General features: G+C 35.7%; 1 long non-coding RNA gene across 1 annotated transcript; it reads left to right on the top strand.

Moving 5' to 3' along the window:
* Nucleotides 1-1,235: 1,235 nt before the first annotated feature.
* Nucleotides 1,236-17,594, top strand: LOC138320063 (uncharacterized). Its single transcript, XR_011208080.1, has 3 exons — nucleotides 1,236-1,333; nucleotides 16,641-16,801; nucleotides 17,065-17,594. It is a non-coding gene; the product is annotated as an uncharacterized lncRNA (long non-coding RNA).
* Nucleotides 17,595-18,177: the final 583 nt, after the last annotated feature.

Below are 18,177 nucleotides of genomic sequence, written 5' to 3'. Positions count from 1 at the left end.
ATGCCATTCTTAAGCCTTTAACAATATATAACTGTTAATTCATTTTTCAGAATCTATAAAACGCATGATAAAAACAGTTTTATTTTTATTAACCTGTACCGAAATAGCTCGTTTTTTTATTTTGAGATAACTGGTATGGATGTTGAAGAAAACGCCCTGTTTGTAGATTTCTTTTGTTATATAAAGTTTGTCCATCCTCTAGAAATTACAGCTTCTCATTATCGATCCAATGCTATTTGCTCACGATTATGCTAATATGGATCTTTGCGCTAATTCCAACAGAGGTATGAGAAAGGAACATATCTATAAGGACCATGGAAAATTGTTAAATAGCCGACTGAGACACTTCTTTTTCCGAAGCACCTGGTCAAACATCCATTGAATCCTAACTCAAACAGATTATTTTTGTATGTATTATCTCCCACATTATGTTAATGGCATTGTAGGATTAGGTAAGTATTCGTTGTACACTAGGCAGTCAGGACAGTCAATCCTAAATATTCATAATTCCTACGTACAAAGGAAATAGTAGATATTCACGGTGTAATAATAATCAACACAACTAATCCATCTAGTGGTTGTTATACTAAGTGTCGGGATCAACCTGATCATCAGGTTTTCTTGGTCGCGAGGTCACATATTGATAGAAAGTGTTCATAGCGTTTGTTCAATTAACAAGGGAAACATTTTGACTTCTGAAAGAAAAGGCATTACCCAGAAGAATAATTCTATACCAATAAAACGTGTTTACTGTTTGAATGCGTGCCTTATGTTAAATGACATCATTTAGTACATACAGTACCCATGTATCATATCAAAATGGCCAAAATCCTTTAAATACATTTAATTAACGAATCTAGTAACAAAACAAATAAATTTGGTGGAAAATATTTTTAATGAGTAATTTTCCTATTTGTGTTTTAAATGCAAATGAAAATAACTTAATCAAATAATAAAATATTGATATTTCATTTTTACTTTTTTTTTCATCCATATACTTTACTAAACAGTAAGTAGTAAGTTCTGTAATTAACTTAATAACTCGATTGGAGTGCTTTTAATTTCACGAGAATATTGTGTCGATATAACTTGCCATGGCTTATTTGAGATAAAAATAGTATGAATGATATGATTATTTACTCTGTATTCCAGCATTCGGTCCGATCCCTTCTGTTAAAATCTAAATACAGACTTAATCAGCATATGTCAGCAGCCACCAAATCTGGCGAGGTTTGACGTCACCACTGCAGTGGCTGATTAAGGTAGCAGTATGCCAGTCTCATTCCTGACGAATTGACGAAGGACACAGGACGTCTTCTACTCCCAACTACAGGTGAGCTGTCTACATAAGAATATGTCTTTTGGTGTTCGTCGTATATTCATACTGCTTAATCTATTAATTTGCTTTGGTAAAAGATTGACATTGTTAAAATAATTTTAATCTTCTTTTTATTTTGTAAAAAGTAAACCAATTGATTTCAAAGGTATCGAATAGAAAATACATTATTTAATTTTGAAAGATAAATATTACGAGACAGGTTATATTTGATAAAGTACGCGGGATATGAAAATGTGAAAATGTTAACACAGGCACGGAATATAAAGAAAGTTAAAAGCACATCTAGTTTATTTTTGGGGACTACAATAAATGCACCTTTTCAGAATTTATTTTGGTATAATATCGTCTGTTCTTGTTTTTTGTTCTTTTTTGTTTGTTTGTGTTTTCTTCAGTTTTCATTTTTAAACAAACGTGATACATGTATTTACAGACAATATACCAAAACGAAGGAAATGGTGATTTTTGAAGATTTTGTATATTGATGTTCAAAAATGCCCCAAAAAAGTTTCTTATTACATTAAACTGTTTTTTAATCATATGTAATTCAAATATCAGATCAGCAACCTTCAGTATCAATTGTAATAGGTTAAATACACATCATGTTACACTGAAAACGAACATTATTGTAACAATGCCTTAAATATTTTTTAAACCGTTACTTCAATTGCACCCCCTGGTAATTATTTCATAAACATCTTTTGTTTTATAGCACTTAGACACTCGATATGTCCAGCTTCTAGTTATGCCCTTGACGCAATAAACTAATTAGTGTGTTATTAATCACAATAGCCAGTAGCATTAACATCAAACAAGCAAACTCACTCTGAAGCTTGTTATCAATTCTCTCGGTATGATCTCGGACCAAACAGCGCATTATTCTGACACACCACTGGCAAGGAGTCAAACCATTCGTTGGTCGCGGAATAACTGATCAGTAAAATGTCAATCTCATTTATCATACAGGAATATTAACTAAGTGGTAACATGGCTGGGAGATCTGTTTCAATGATTACCAGTAAATTACTCGCATTAGTGTTCATTAAATACCTTATTTATATAGTATTACAGAGAATAATGACCTAGATACCAAAATCACAGATATTCTTATTCATGTATCGTCAAAGTGTAAACTTTTCAGAGATTGACTAGCTATATATCACCAAATTACCAAAGGTTACATTGACTGTGTAATACATCATATTTGACGCACATACCCTGTTTGAGTTGTATTGTATATTGCCATTTTGGTCTTATATTAGAAAAGCTATTTACACTTTATGTACAATGTATCTATTTTGATATTAAATGACACACTACCAGTGTCCAATTATTTTAATGAATGTTCTAGTCAAAACAAGGGTATATATTACAAATACAACCTTGTTATGAAATGGAACTATTTGAGCAGTATAAAAATTGTCATTTTACTTTCCTTCAATATACACAATCCCGCGTAACGAAAATGTAATGTGATCTTTAAATTTGGCATAATTGTTTTTTATATCTTTCCTGTCTAAATATTACCTGCTGTTAAAGAATATTGTAATATTTGGTCAAACCGTTGCCTCTTAGTGTTGGAAAAAATCATAAGCTGTGGGCCAGGTTAAATATCGATTATACAACCGTTCACGTATTGTTGCAATACAGTTTACAAGATTTCCCTTGTAAAAAGGTAGCTGCATATGATGGAAAAATCCATGTCATTTTTTCTAACAGATCTTGTATTCTTGCATTGTTCATGTAGATTTAAAATCTGTAAAGTGTTCTCGAACTACTGTTTGTGATATGTGAGCTTGAAATATACCATTCGTGCAAATTTGCTGGCCGAAAATAGAAAAATTCATAAAATTATTTTTATTTGTAATATTAGGGTGAATGGAGTCTCGATCCTGTTGATTTTTATCCTGAATTCTAACGATAGAACAATATACAAAACTCATGTATTTTTTCCAATGCTAAATAATTTTCGTAAATATCTCCGTTTCAATACGTAATTAGCATGTTTTGCCATATTTTCGCCCCCCCCCCCTCCCCCCCCAAAAAAAAATCAACGAATAGGAAAAAAAATTCCCATGTCAGTTTCGCAATATTTGTATATGTTATGCCCAAGGTAATATATTTTTCAAATATCATATAAAACATGGGGTCCTCTAACAAATTTGTAATAAGTTTGTAACTCGCAACCCTACTCCCATTTCATCTAGTGCTAAGATAGGTCATATCCGGCTATTTTTTAAAATCATGCCGCAAAAAATATTCCACATCAGTTCATATGTTTTTGTGATGTTATATCTGGTTTATGTCTGCTTGTTATTATGATTTTCTCCAAATTTTGTTTTTTAAGGAAATCCTTGTCAACGTCATCAATAATCGAATGACGTCATACTATGTTGTGATCGCTGCTTGACGTCCAAACTGGTGTTAGAAAGCGTATGCGTCGTGGCCGTTCTGTCAAAATACGTGACTTCACCGATGAGTTTAGTAGACTAAACGAGTCTTGATTATAATGGTCTGATGATTCTTTGGCGGTAGGAGACGGCATCGTCTTTTTTATTCATTTGGAATCTTGAATTAGTACTTCTTAAATAAAAAATGATATTTCCTAACATGTCTCGAGTGCTAAAACAGGAACAGCCGATGGATACTATTTCGACAAACAGACTAAAATGTATATATTAGGAAAACGATAGCGTTAAGAGCATATTTCTGTCAAATAGCCATTTTACTAGTGGCTAGGGCAGATACAAGGCGTGTAAATAGCCATGGTTAATAATGGCTATGACAGACGTAAGGTGTGTTTGTATGTGCGCAAAGTTTTTTTTTATACTGGCATGCAAATAAAGGTTTAAATTACACAGTGCAAATTTGGTATATATGGAGGTGTTCAAATTGATACCAATGTAACTATTCGATGTTATAATGCAATATGAGGACAGCATAATGGGATTACAGTGTATTTCCGCACATGTACGACGTTTTGAAATTAACATACAATATACTGATTTTGTTTTCAAAATATAATTTGATTGAGTCTATTCATTGATCATAGAAAAATGTGCCCTGTCCCTAATTTTACGTTTCCATGCGTATATTACCCTGCAGACTATCGACGCTCATCATTTTCATACAGAAAACATTCCAATAGAGTGAGCATTCTGCATTTCACATAGGTACAAATAGAATCTAAAGCTCTGGATTATATTCGTTAGCTGAGACATACACTACTCTATTACAATGGTAGTTTAGCTCCTGTCTAACGCGTATCATTTCAGAGTAGGAATGAACGCTTGCTCTTCCTGGTCACCTGGGCCAGGTAGGTTTTCACAAGTCTCCACACAATATGCTTTATTATACCCCCGCAACGAAGTTAAGAGGTGATACTGGTATCGGGTTGTCCGTCCGTCTGTCTGTAGACACAACTTTGTCCGATGAACTCCTACTACCCAACAGATGTGATAAAATTTGATGCACAGAACCCTGACATAAAGGAAAGTTGAGTTAACTATAAAGGATTCTGCATTGTTCCGACAGTTCTTAGTTTATATTTTATTTCATTCCTATTAAAGAATTGTTATGTCGGTGGTCTATTATTTCCGTCAACACTTGACAAGAAAATACATCCTATCAAGTCAAGTTCAACGATCATTTCATGGGACTCCATGTAAAATACTTAGACCCGATAAAGAAATACTGTATTATCGAATTATTAATCTTTCTGGACACTACGAGGATTGTCATGACAAGAATAATTGGTAGACTATCAGTTCTAACCAGAATTTGATTTTCTGAAATCAAATTAACCATGTCATGTGCGTGACAAATCAGAATTCCTCCCGGCCGATAACAATGGTTGCGTGTGAGTTAAAGTGCATACTCTCAATACACGAATAAATGTTGTCTGACACCTTACAGGTATACAAAGTGTCCATTTTAGTTTCGTTATTATAGCGATAATCTCGGTAATTGAATGACGTAGGGACGCATCTTCTGTGTAGAAGTGCGTTTGGTACTGACACACCAAATAATAGAAGAGTTCATCTGGGGTTATGACTTCCTATTGATAGGTTGTATACTAGACTTCCATTGTGTCTGTTTAGAACAATACATCTATGGAATTGTTCCTCATCTCCACTCTTTTGGAAGGGTGGTTATAGATATCTAATAACTATTTGGAAAACTTACAGATCCAGACTTTGAGAAAACCAAATATTTATAAGGTTTGCAATCAAAATTTAAAAAGATTAATGAACTTCCGAAAATGTATAAAATCGGTTCACAGTATGGTTTTGCCTTCTGTTGGTCAGTTTCACAGGGAACATTACATGAAATATTTAGGTCCAACCCTTCAACTTCATGTCATGTTTTGACGAATTACCTGCGTGTGTGCCGTAATCACATATGTTGATCGAGCTGCAATGTCGTGTTACAGGTCACAGCCTGTTTCATACGCAGAGAGATTGATGGTCAGTCACAGCGAAACGAAGCTGTGTTGGTTGATGGCGGCCATTGACAAAGCGATACCATTGTACCTGTGACCTATGGATATATGTCGCACTTTGACACCAACATTCTCTGTCGCCAATAATACGACAGCAGCTTTCCCCAAGCTTCGTATTAATTATGCGTTAATGAGACAGAGAAAGTAAAAGTTCAGACTGCAAAAAACGTGATTCTCGTACTATTATGGTCTCCTGAGAACCAGCGAATGCGAATATCTGACTATTTCAAGACTTCATAAAAATAGGGGTCATTCAACAATATCTCGTGGGACTCATTTTTGATTTCCTATACATCGTTTGTAGCCCCAAGTCTCGCGAGAAAAATACTGAATGCCTGTCTCTAAAGGAGTTCTTTTGTTACACTAAGGAGTGACTTCTGCTCCAGCCCGACAATTAGACACTAGTATAAAACAGCGTTCATTGTGTCCCTCGGCACATGTTCCCTATATAAATGTTATATTCGGATATGTATCCAATATTTACGTCTTATTCATTAGATTCGCGCGGTGCTAAACTGATATTTAAGGATTTTTGCTTTGATATGTTCGGAACACCTCGCCCACGTGGGTATGCGAACAATTGAGGATCTGCCTGAGTATAATTGCCTGAGTACATATTAAACATCATTATATATATTTATTTGAAACAGGGTGGTGTATGATTATTCATATAGAAAATTACTAACATACCATTGAGATTGTGAGCAATGTTGCATGAAATATCATGCATTTTGAAAGAAACGTTACAGATAAATGCCGCGTTTATAACTTTCGGATAATATCGGAATATGTCGGTATAAACAGAAGCTTCCCGAGTCGCATCAAGTGACAAACATAGGCGATATCCATCACTGTGGGTATCCGTACACAGGATATTGGTATCGACGAGGCGAGGCCTGTCGCAACAAGGATAAGTTTTACAATATTTGCACAATTCTAATGTAATTGATATATCTGTAACTATTGTCCAGTTCAAGCTTATTACATATCGCGTCCGTATACGATCTGTCAACCCCCAGCGTCATATATTTATTGAGGAATAGACAGGAATCCAGGGTCCCATGTAGGGGGTACCGCAGTGAAAAAGACGGTTTAAAATAAATCACTGATATAGATATTTAATGCTTTCCTGATAACGGAATTCATTGTCTATGGCTAATTCACGTCATATGAAAGCATCTCACGCCCCGATGACAAATTTGAGGTCATGAAGATTACGAAATAAATAAGTGAAAATCACGTTGTGTACGGAGGCTTGCTTGTTGTTAAAAATCAAGTGTACAGGGGCTTGGATGTTGATTGTACGGCAGCTTGGTTGACGATTGTACGGAAAATTGATTGATGAGTTGAGAAACGCAGCTTTTTAAGTCAAATATTTCTTTCTAAATAGCAATATATAACGTTCTATATGATTAATCAAATTACTGATTGAAACGATACGCAATGTAGAATGATTATTCATTTTGATTTTGATCAATTCAGGCAAAAAACTGTTCTTTTCAATTAATTTAAGCCTGGGCAACAAAAAGTATTAAAGTATTTATATGCTCCACCGCCGACAGAGCATAAATGACATTCATCATTTGAACAATAACTGGTATTTAATCGTGTTTATATATGCCTAATTAACACAAACAATAATATAAAATAATTTATTTCGCCTTTGGTGCATACGCAATCAGTACTTCATTCCATATAGAATATAGTGTCACGGATTTTTTTTCGGGAAACAATTAATTATTTTTCATATTTTTAACTTGAAGTAAAATTAAAAGCTCAGACTTTTCAATGGTGGTAATGGTGTAAAGTAAGTAACTTTTATAACTGAAGAAAAATACTAAATCGTCTGCTCCCGATTTTCATAGTGAAAATATACCACTTGTCAGCGGTGGAGCATCTTTAAACATTATCTTTAGATATCTTTCTTGAATGGGCTATCTTTCGGTACAACATCTCTCCTAGAAATGTGGATTTTTCCGACCTTGTCAATAACAGGTATTGTTTTGCCCTCCTCTCTACAGAGCTCGGGTGTGATGTGTATGCACGCGCTTCTTATTATTTTCCCGTCGACGTAGCTCTAATGTCAAGTCACTATGACATTCAATCAGGTGGCAGGTAGCCATACGGAACGTATCGAAATTGTCCGGACAGTAAAAACAAATGTAAACGGCCAGCACCTGTAAACAAAAAGAAAAAAAAAAGAAGAAAAAATGGAAATACGTATTCTTAGCCATGGTTTACAATTTAATAGTAAAATTTACTATTACTATTACATTATGACATTTCCACCAGGTGAAGTTGTATTTCTTATTGCGCTACATTAGGGCTGTAACGAGTATCCGAGTACTCGAGTATTCACGAATTATTGAGAAAGATCGGATACGAATATTCGTTACTCCTGATATTTGCGGATCGCGATCTTTCAAAAGCAAAAAAAATAGTACCTTCTTTAATGCTGTCATAGCTAAAAAATGTGAAGGAATGTACAATAAAGTCTGAATATCATCGATGTTTTCACTTTGAAGTAGACCGGAAGTACACATGAGCTGCGTGAAGTAAAGCTAGCAACATGTTATTTTCGTACCCACGCTTCGATGAAATGTTGTGAATTCTTCATAAAATAATAATGATAAAACATAATTATTGACTTCTAGAGATGTAAAAGATTATTATCGATTTTTCGTTTTCATTACAGGTCGGAAATATGTAAAAATACGAATATATTATATTAGGCAACTGAGTACTGTAGATGTGAACCCCATGTCAAAAACGAAAGGTAGGCTATTATGAGTCAAAATCATAAATCACCTGATTAGAAATAAAAACTATAGGCCTAGAACCAAAGTAAATTGCAACTACTCTTATAGATCTTAAATTTTTTTCTTCTTAATTTCAATGTTTTTCTGTATTTGACCAAAATAAAAGTAACAATGAAATGTTTTGATATGGTGATACAGTGTACCTGTTCACAGATGGTTTGACTTTGATTCATGCCGTAATTGATGTGCAGTAGTATTTTTGAGATGACGTTATTTCAAAATTCAAACGATTTGATTTTTTACAGTTACAGTGACTGAATCCTACTGTACTTCACCTGTAACTCTATTGCTTAATGATAAGGAATGAAAAACTGCTAAAATTGGTTTTATTATCAATCAAACATTTATCAATATATAAGACCATTATTGATTTATCAATAAAAACAGTTTTACTGCAATTTAATCTTTTGCTTGTATCTAATCTATCGTGGTCCGATCTGTGAATCGTCAACCCTGAATCGTGAATCGGATCGGATCGCCACATGTTAGACAATCCACAGCCCTACGCTACATGGTTAATACGAGTACATTCCTCCCTCAAAATGATCCCCTCCGTTAAAGAATTTAACAAAATTGCCAGCAAACAAACAAACTGATATTGTATACAAAATCTACAGACTAACCAACATTCATCATCTTCGTCTGGTAGGCCTACTATTCCATTGGCATCTTTACACGAGATCTACGAACACATAGACGTCAAAGGAAAACTTTACATCTGTCTTTTGGACGACTAGACGCTATCTGTTTTAAACATATTGTTAAGTTTGTCATTTTAGTTATGCCAAGCCCCCGTACACCAGTTTTATCACATAAACCAAGCCCCCGTACACTAGTTTAACAAGCCCCCGTACACAAGCTAAATTTTGAGTCGTCTTGTTGAAACATCCGTGGCCACGACAGTACGAAATTGGCCTCAACATGAACTTCCCATCATAACCCGTCTATACAACCCAAAAATTGTAACCTGGAACAAGCTAGTTATTCAATATCACGAACAATAGTTCACAGTCGATTTCATTGCGGTACCCCCCTACAGGTGACCCTGGATTCCTGTCTATTCCTCAATAAATATATGACGCTGGGGGTAGACAGATCGCATACGGACGCGATATATAATAAGCTTGAACTGGACAATAGTTACAGATACATTAACTACATTAGAATTGTACAAATATTGTAAAACGTATCCTTGTTGCGACAGGCCTCGCCTCGTCGATACCAATATCCGGTGTATGGATACCCACAGTGTCCATATAGATCGGAATAGATCGGAACAGCTTGATCAGAGTCTTACAAGCTATGTTTAACCACATGAAAAAGCAAAATTTAAAGATGCTCCACCGCTGACAAACGATATTTTTTCACCATCAAAAACAGGAGCAGACGATTTAAGTATTTTTCTTCAGTTACAAAAGTTACTTACTTTACACCATTACCACCTTTGAAAAGTTTGAGTTTCTAATTTTACTTAAAGTTAAAAATATGAAAAATAATTACAGCTGTAATTGCATCCCGAAAATAATCGAGGCACTTTATCCTATATGGAATGAAATAATGATTGTGATTGCGCATGTACCAAAGGCGAAATAAATAATTTCATGTTCTTTTTTTGTTTTAATTAGGCATATATATATATACGATTAAACAACAATTATTATTCAAATGATGAATATCATTTATGCTCTGTCGGCGGTGGAGCATCTTTAAATACTTTGCTTATACGAATTTTACCAAAGTCGGTAAATATGTCAAGTGTAAAATTAGAAAATATGTAGAACACTTAAAAAGATTTTCTTACAACAAAAAATCATAGACCATACAACTTTAAGCTAAGAAAATATGTGACAGACTTATCTCGGGTGTAGTTAGTTCACCATTATCACCCTTTGGCTGGCGCCTATATCTTAATCGTTCCAATACTATGTTAAATAACCTTAGCTTTTCACGTTAGGCCTAATCAATCAACCGGCAATCTTATAATCAAGCAGTATAACCTCTATATAGAGTATTAGTATAATTCAAAAATATTATGCTAAATTAGAAATTGGTTTTAAACTTCCGTTTTAAGAGTAAGACAGTCATGCTAGTGGTTACAGTTACTGTTACCGATATGAAGACAATGACGTCATAAGTTATGCTAGTGTGTGTACTGTTACTTGTATGAAGATTATATGACTCTTTCATATGTATACATGGAGGGTAGATGTATTCTATGTATTTTGTGGTAAATAGGTTTCACTACATTTTATAACCCCGAGGGTGTAATACCTAACTTACATGAGCAAACTCATATAACATAGCGTGATATGAGAGACAATGTGACGACACACGCTTTGCTAATGTTTATACTGTTAAGGGTAAGAAGGCAATGACGTCACACATTCTGCTAATGTTTGTACTGTTACAGGTGTGAAGGCAATGACGTCACACGTTTTCTAATGTTTGTACTTTTACAAGTATGAAGACAATGACGTCACACGTTTTGCTTATATGTGTACGTACTGTCACAGGTATGAAGACAATTAAGTCACATATTGCTAATGTTTGTACTGTTACAGGTATGAAGACGATGACGTCACATATTTTGCTAATATTTGTACTGTTACATGTATGAAAGCAATGACGTCACACGTTTTGCTAATATTTGTTCTGCTACAGGTATGAAGACAATGAACTCACACGTTTTGCTAGTGTTTATACAGTTACTGTATAAAGACAATGACATCACACGTTTTGCTAGTGTTTGTACTGTTACAAGTGTGAAGACAATGACGTCACACGTGTTGCTAATGTTTATACATTTACAGGTATGAAGACATCACGTCACACGTTTTGCTAGTGTTTGTACTGTTACAAGTATGCAGACAATGATGTCACACGTTCTGATAGTGTTTGTACTGTTACAGGTATGAAGGCAATGACGTCACACGTTTTGCTAATATTTGTACTGTTACAGGTTTGAAGACAATGACGTCACACGTTTTGCTAGTGTTTATACAGTTACAGGTATAAAGACAATGACGTCACACGTTTTGCTAGTGTTTGTACTGTTACAAATATGAAGACAATGACGTCACACGTTTTGCTAATATTTGTACTGTTACAGGTTTTAAGACAATGACGTCACACGTTCTGCTAGTGTTTGTACTGTTACAGGTATGAAGGCAATGACGTCACACGTTTTGCTAATATTTGTTCTGTTACAGGTTTGAAGACAATGACGTCACACGTTTTGCGAGTGTTTTATAACAGGTTACAGGTTTAAAGACAATGACGTCACACGTTTTGCTAGTGTTTATACAGTTAAGGGTACGAAGGGCAATGACGTCACACATTCTGCTAATGTTTGTACTGTTACATGTGTTAAGGCAATGACGTCACACGTTTTCTAATGTTTGTACTTTTACAAGTATGAAGACAATGACGTCACACGTTTTGCTAAAATTTGTACTGTTACATGTATGAAAGCAATGACGTCACACGTTTTGCTAATATTTGTTCTGTTACAGGTATGAAGACAATGAACTCACACGTTTTGCTAGTGTTTATACAGTTACAGGTATGAAGACAATGACGTCACACGTTTTGCTAGTGTTTGTACTGTTACAGTTATAAAGACAATGAACTCACACGTTTTGCTAATGTTTATACAGTTACAGTATAAAGACAATGACTCACACGTTTTGCTAGTGTTTGTACTGTTACAAGTATGAAGACAATGACGTCACACGTTTTGCTATGTGTTTACTGTTACAAGTATGAAGACAATGACGTCACACGTTTTGCTAATGTTTGTACTGTTACAAGTATGAAGACAATGACGTCACACGTTTTGCTAATATTTGTACTGTTACAGGTGTTGAAGACAATGACGTCACACGTTTTGCTAATGTTTGTACTGTTACAAGTTTGAAGACAATGACGTCACACGTTTTGCTAATGTTTGTACTTCAACAGTTACAGTTTAAAGACAATGACGTCACACGTTTTGCTAGTGTTTGTACTGTTACAAGTATGAAGACAATGACGTCACACGTTTTGCTAATGTTTGTACTGTTACAGGTATGAAGACAATGACGTCACACGTTTTGCTAGTGTTTGTACTGTTACAGGTATGAAGACAATGACGTCACACGTTTTGCTAGTGTTTGTACTGTTACAGGTATGAAGACAATGACGTCACACGTTTTGCTAGTGTTTGTACTGTTACAAGTATGAAGACAATGACGTCACACGTTTTGCTAATATTTGTACTGTTACAGGTTTGAAGACAATGACGTCACACGTTCTGCTAGTTTTTGTACTGTTACAGGTATGAAGACAATGACGTCACACGTTTTGCTAATGTTTGTTGACGTCACACGTTTTGCTAGTGGTTTTACTGTAAGGTTTGAAGACAATGACGTCACACATTTGCTAGTTTTACTAAGGGTACAATGACGTACATGTCTGCTAGTGTTTGTACTGTTACAGGTGTGAAGGCAATGACGTCACACGTTTTCTAATGTTTGTACTTTTACAAGTATGAAGACAATGACGTCACACGTTTTGCTTACATGTGTACGTACTGTCACAGGTATGAAGACAATGAAGTCACATATTGCTAATGTTTGTACTGTTACAGGTTGAAGACAATGACGTCACATGTTTTGCTAATTTTGTACTTTACAGTATAAACAATGACGTCACACGTTTGCAATGCGTAATACACGTTTTGCTATGTTTGTACTGTTACAGTATGAAGACAATGACGTCACACGTTTTGCTAGTGTTTGTACTGTTACAGGTATGAAGACAATGACGTCACACGTTTTGCTAATGTTTGTACTGTTACAGGTATGAAGACAATGACGTCACACGTTTTGCTAGTGTTTGTACTGTTACAGTATGAAGACAATGACGTCACACGTTTTGCTAGTGTTTGTACTGTTACAAGTATGAAGACAATGACGTCACACGTTTTGCTAGTGTTTGTACTGTTACAGGTTTGAAGACAATGACGTCACACGTTTTGCTAATGTTTGTACTGTTACAGGTATGAAGACAATGACGTCACACGTTTTGCTAGTGTTTGTACTGTTACAAGTATGAAGACAATGACGTCACACGTTTTGCTAATATTTGTACTGTTACAGGTTTGAAGACAATGACGTCACACGTTCTGCTAGTGTTTGTACTGTTACAGGTATGAAGGCAATGACGTCACACGTTTTGCTAATATTTGTACTGTTACAGGTTTGAAGACAATGACGTCACACGTTTTGCTAGTGTTTTAACTGTACAGGTTGAAGACAATGACGTCACACGTTTTGCTAGTGTTTGTACAGTTACAGGTATGAAGGCAATGACGTCACACATTCTGCTAGTGTTTGTACTGTTACAGGTGTGAAGGCAATGACGTCACACGTTTTGCTAATGTTTGTACTGTTACAGGTTTGAAGACAATGACGTCACACGTTTTGCTAGTGTTTGTACTGTTACAGGTATGAAGACAATGACGTCACACGTTCTGCTAGTGTTTGTACTGTTACAGGTATGAAGGCAATGACGTCACACGTTTTGCTAATATTTGTACTGTTACAGGTTTGAAGACAATGACGTCACACGTTTTGCTAGTGTTTTTACTGTTACAAGTATGAAGACAATGACGTCACACGTTTTGCTAGTGTTTGTACTGTTACAGGTATGAAGACAATGACGTCACACGTTTTGCTAGTGTTTGTACTGTTACAGGTATGAAGACAATGACGTCACACGTTCTGCTAGTGTTTGTACTGTTACAGGTATGAAGACAATGACGTCACACGTTTTGCTAATATTTGTACTGTTACAGGTTTGAAGACAATGACGTCACACGTTCTGCTAGTGTTTGTACTGTTACAGGTATGAAGGCAATGACGTCACACGTTTTGCTAATATTTGTACTGTTACAGGTTTGAAGACAATGACGTCACACGTTTCTGCTATGTTTGTACTGTTACAGGTTTGAAGACAATGACGTCACACGTTTGCTAATGTTTGTACTGTTACAGGTTTGAAGACAATGACGTCACACGTTTTGCTAGTGTTTGTACTGTTACAGGTACGAAGGGCAATGACGTCACACATTCTGCTAGTGTTTGTACTGTTACAAGTATGAAGACAATGACGTCACACGTTTTGCTAATATTTGTACTGTTACAGGTTTGAAGACAATGACGTCACACATTCTGCTAGTGTTTGTACTGTTACAGGTGTGAAGGCAATGACGTCACACGTTTTGCTAATGTTTGTACTTTTACAGGTATGAAGACAATGACGTCACACGTTTTGCTAGTGTTTGTACTGTTACAGTATGAAGACAGGTATGAAGACATGACGTCACACGTTTTGCTAATGTTTGTACTGTTACAGGTATGAAGACAATGACGTCACACGTTTTGCTAATATTTGTACTGTTACAGGTTTGAAGACAATGACGTCACACGTTTTGCTAATATTGTGTACTGTTACAGGTTTGAAGACAATGACGTCACACGTTTTGCTAGTGTTTGTACTGTTACAGGTATGAAGACAATGACGTCACACGTTTTGCTAATGTTTGTACTGTTACAGGTTTGAAGACAATGACGTCACACGTTTGCTAGTGTTTGTACTGTTACAGGTATGAAGACAATGACGTCACACGTTTTGCTAATGTTTGTACTGTTACAGGTATGAAGACAATGACGTCACACGTTTTGCTAATGTTTGTACTGTTACAGGTATGAAGACAATGACGTCACACGTTTTGCTAATGTTTGTACTGTTACAGGTATGAAGACAATGACGTCACACGTTTTGCTAGTGTTTGTACTGTTACAGGTTTGAAGACAATGACGTCACACGTTTTGCTAGTGTTTGTACTGTTACAGGTGTGAAGGCAATGACGTCACACGTTTTCTAATGTTTGTACTTTTACAAGTATGAAGACAATGACGTCACACGTTTTGCTAATGTTTGTACTGTTACAGGTTTGAAGACAATGACGTCACACATTCTGCTAGTGTTTGTACTGTTACAGGTATGAAGGCAATGACGTCACACGTTTTGCTAATATTTGTTCTGTTACAGGTTTGAAGACAATGACGTCACACGTTTTGCGAGTGTTTTAACTGTAACAGGTTTGAAGACAATGACGTCACACGTTTTGCTAGTGTTTATACAGTTAAGGGTACGAAGGGCAATGACGTCACACATTCTGCTAGTGTTTGTACTGTTACAAGTATGAAGACAATGACGTCACACGTTTTGCTAATATTTGTACTGTTACAGGTTTGAAGACAATGACGTCACACATTCTGCTAGTGTTTGTACTGTTACAGGTGTGAAGGCAATGACGTCACACGTTTTCTAATGTTTGTACTTTTACAAGTATGAAGACAATGACGTCACACGTTTTGCTTACTGTGTACGTATTGTCACAGGTATGAAGACAATGAAGTCACATATTGCTAATGTTTGTACTGTTATAGGTATGAAGACGATGACGTCACATGTTTTGCTAATATTTGTACTGTTACAGGTTTGAAGACAATGACGTCACACGTTCTGCTAGTGTTTGTACTGTTACATGTATGAAAGCAATGGCGTCACACGTTTTGCTAATATTTGATCTGCTACAGGTATAAAGACACGTTTTGCTAATATTTGTTCTGCTACAGTTATAAAGACAATGAACTCACACGTTTTGCTAGTGTTTATACAGTTACAGTATAAAGACAATGACATCACACGTTTTGCTAGTGTTTGTACTGTTACAAGTATGAAGACAATGACGTCACACGTTTTGCTAGTGTTTTTACTGTTACAAGTATGAAGACAATGACGTCACACGTTTTGCTAGTGTTTGTACTGTTACAAGTATGAAGACAATGACGTCACACGTTTTGCTAATATTTGTACTGTTACAGGTTTGAAGACAATGACGTCACACGTTCTGCTAGTGTTTGTACTGTTACAGGTATGAAGACAATGACGTCACACGTTTTGTTTGTGTTTGCTGTGTTGTGTTGTGCAAACCTAAGCAGAGCCACTCCAGTGTACGCTAACCCTAATATAATCCAGTTCCTGACCTTAGAAGAACGCTGTCTCTTCATCTGCAACATTTGTTTTGACAAAGAAGTAAGTTTACGATATTTAGAAAGTCAGACTACACATTACTTGTATTCATACTCTCGTGGCAAGTTTACTCTGATTCCGTGTTTGTAAAGCACACATTCCAATCGGCGTCAACAATATATGCGTTTCTAAATCGACTCTTATGGATATATGCGCAAAAGATCTAATTCTCCCCAATCTGTACGCGGTCAAAATCCAACTGGATAAATATAAACAATAACAATAATCTACCATATAAATGCATATGTAAATGCTTTTAATTTCAGATCCAAAGGATGGGCGTTTGTGCAAACACGTTGTGCCCAACCATCGATCTGGATTTCTTGGGAGTCAATCAGTGGATTGCCAAGCGATGTGAAAACTACGGCAGTCTGGCACAGGTCTTTTTCCCCAAGACTACACAGACCCAGATCTAGGCAATCGAAGATTCGCCACAACCACACTGCATTTATCCCTACATACAGACAATCTCTAAACGATACTATAGGAAGTGACACACTTTGGGAGAAAATAATTTCCGGTTTTTCCACATTTCAGGAACTACACGACTTGTGATTAAATTTCAGGAAGTAAATTTGTTAGATAGAATTTTTTGTAGAATAATGATATGCCATATTATCATTCATCCCCCAAAAATTTGTTGAACACGGTTCATAACCTTTACTTTAATGAGTACATAATTAATGTTACATCATGTATTTAAACTTCGGCCGAAGTGAGGTACGTACTTTTCTTCAAACATTGTCATTCAAGTTGAAGTTTCCTTGACAGTTTAATTAAATTTATCGTAAATCTCTGAAGTTGTACGAGTTCAGTTTATGTTTACATTTATAATGTTTCTCATATGGGATATGTGCAAAACACAGATTTACATAATAATGAGAAAGAATAATAAAGAGATCGCATTTTCATTTTTATTTTCTCTTAAAATGGTCATCTGTTCCCATGCAATAGTAATTATTAGAACAATTAGAAAAATGCCCCGCTTCCACTCCAAATATCAACCCGGACCGGGCGTTACACGTGAGTAACACAATGTGGCCTCCTCCTCCATGTCAAGATGAGGACATGAAACATGTAACTCAAACAAATGCCCTAGGCTAATAACAATTGAATGTTGTAGCTGGTATTCATTTTACTTGAGCTAGTATTTTTCGAAAGTAGCTGAAAAACGCAATAACGGGCGTCTTTGTGCCATTACCAGAATAAAGCGGACGTGAGAGAGTAGATACATAAAATAAATAAATATATGTAATAGTTCAATAGTATTCTCATATTCCGTGTGTTTTTCGGGTTCCGACAGGTTGTATTGAATTGAAATCGCACATAAACGAAACATAGTTAGGATATTGTAATATTCTCTCAATGGCAGATTCAGT

Source organism: Argopecten irradians, chromosome 3, assembly GCF_041381155.1.
Source record: "Argopecten irradians isolate NY chromosome 3, Ai_NY, whole genome shotgun sequence".
In the NCBI taxonomy this organism is placed as follows: domain Eukaryota; kingdom Metazoa; phylum Mollusca; class Bivalvia; order Pectinida; family Pectinidae; genus Argopecten; species Argopecten irradians.
Note: the sequence above shows the minus strand (reverse complement) of the source record. Positions and strands in the feature narration are given on the sequence as shown.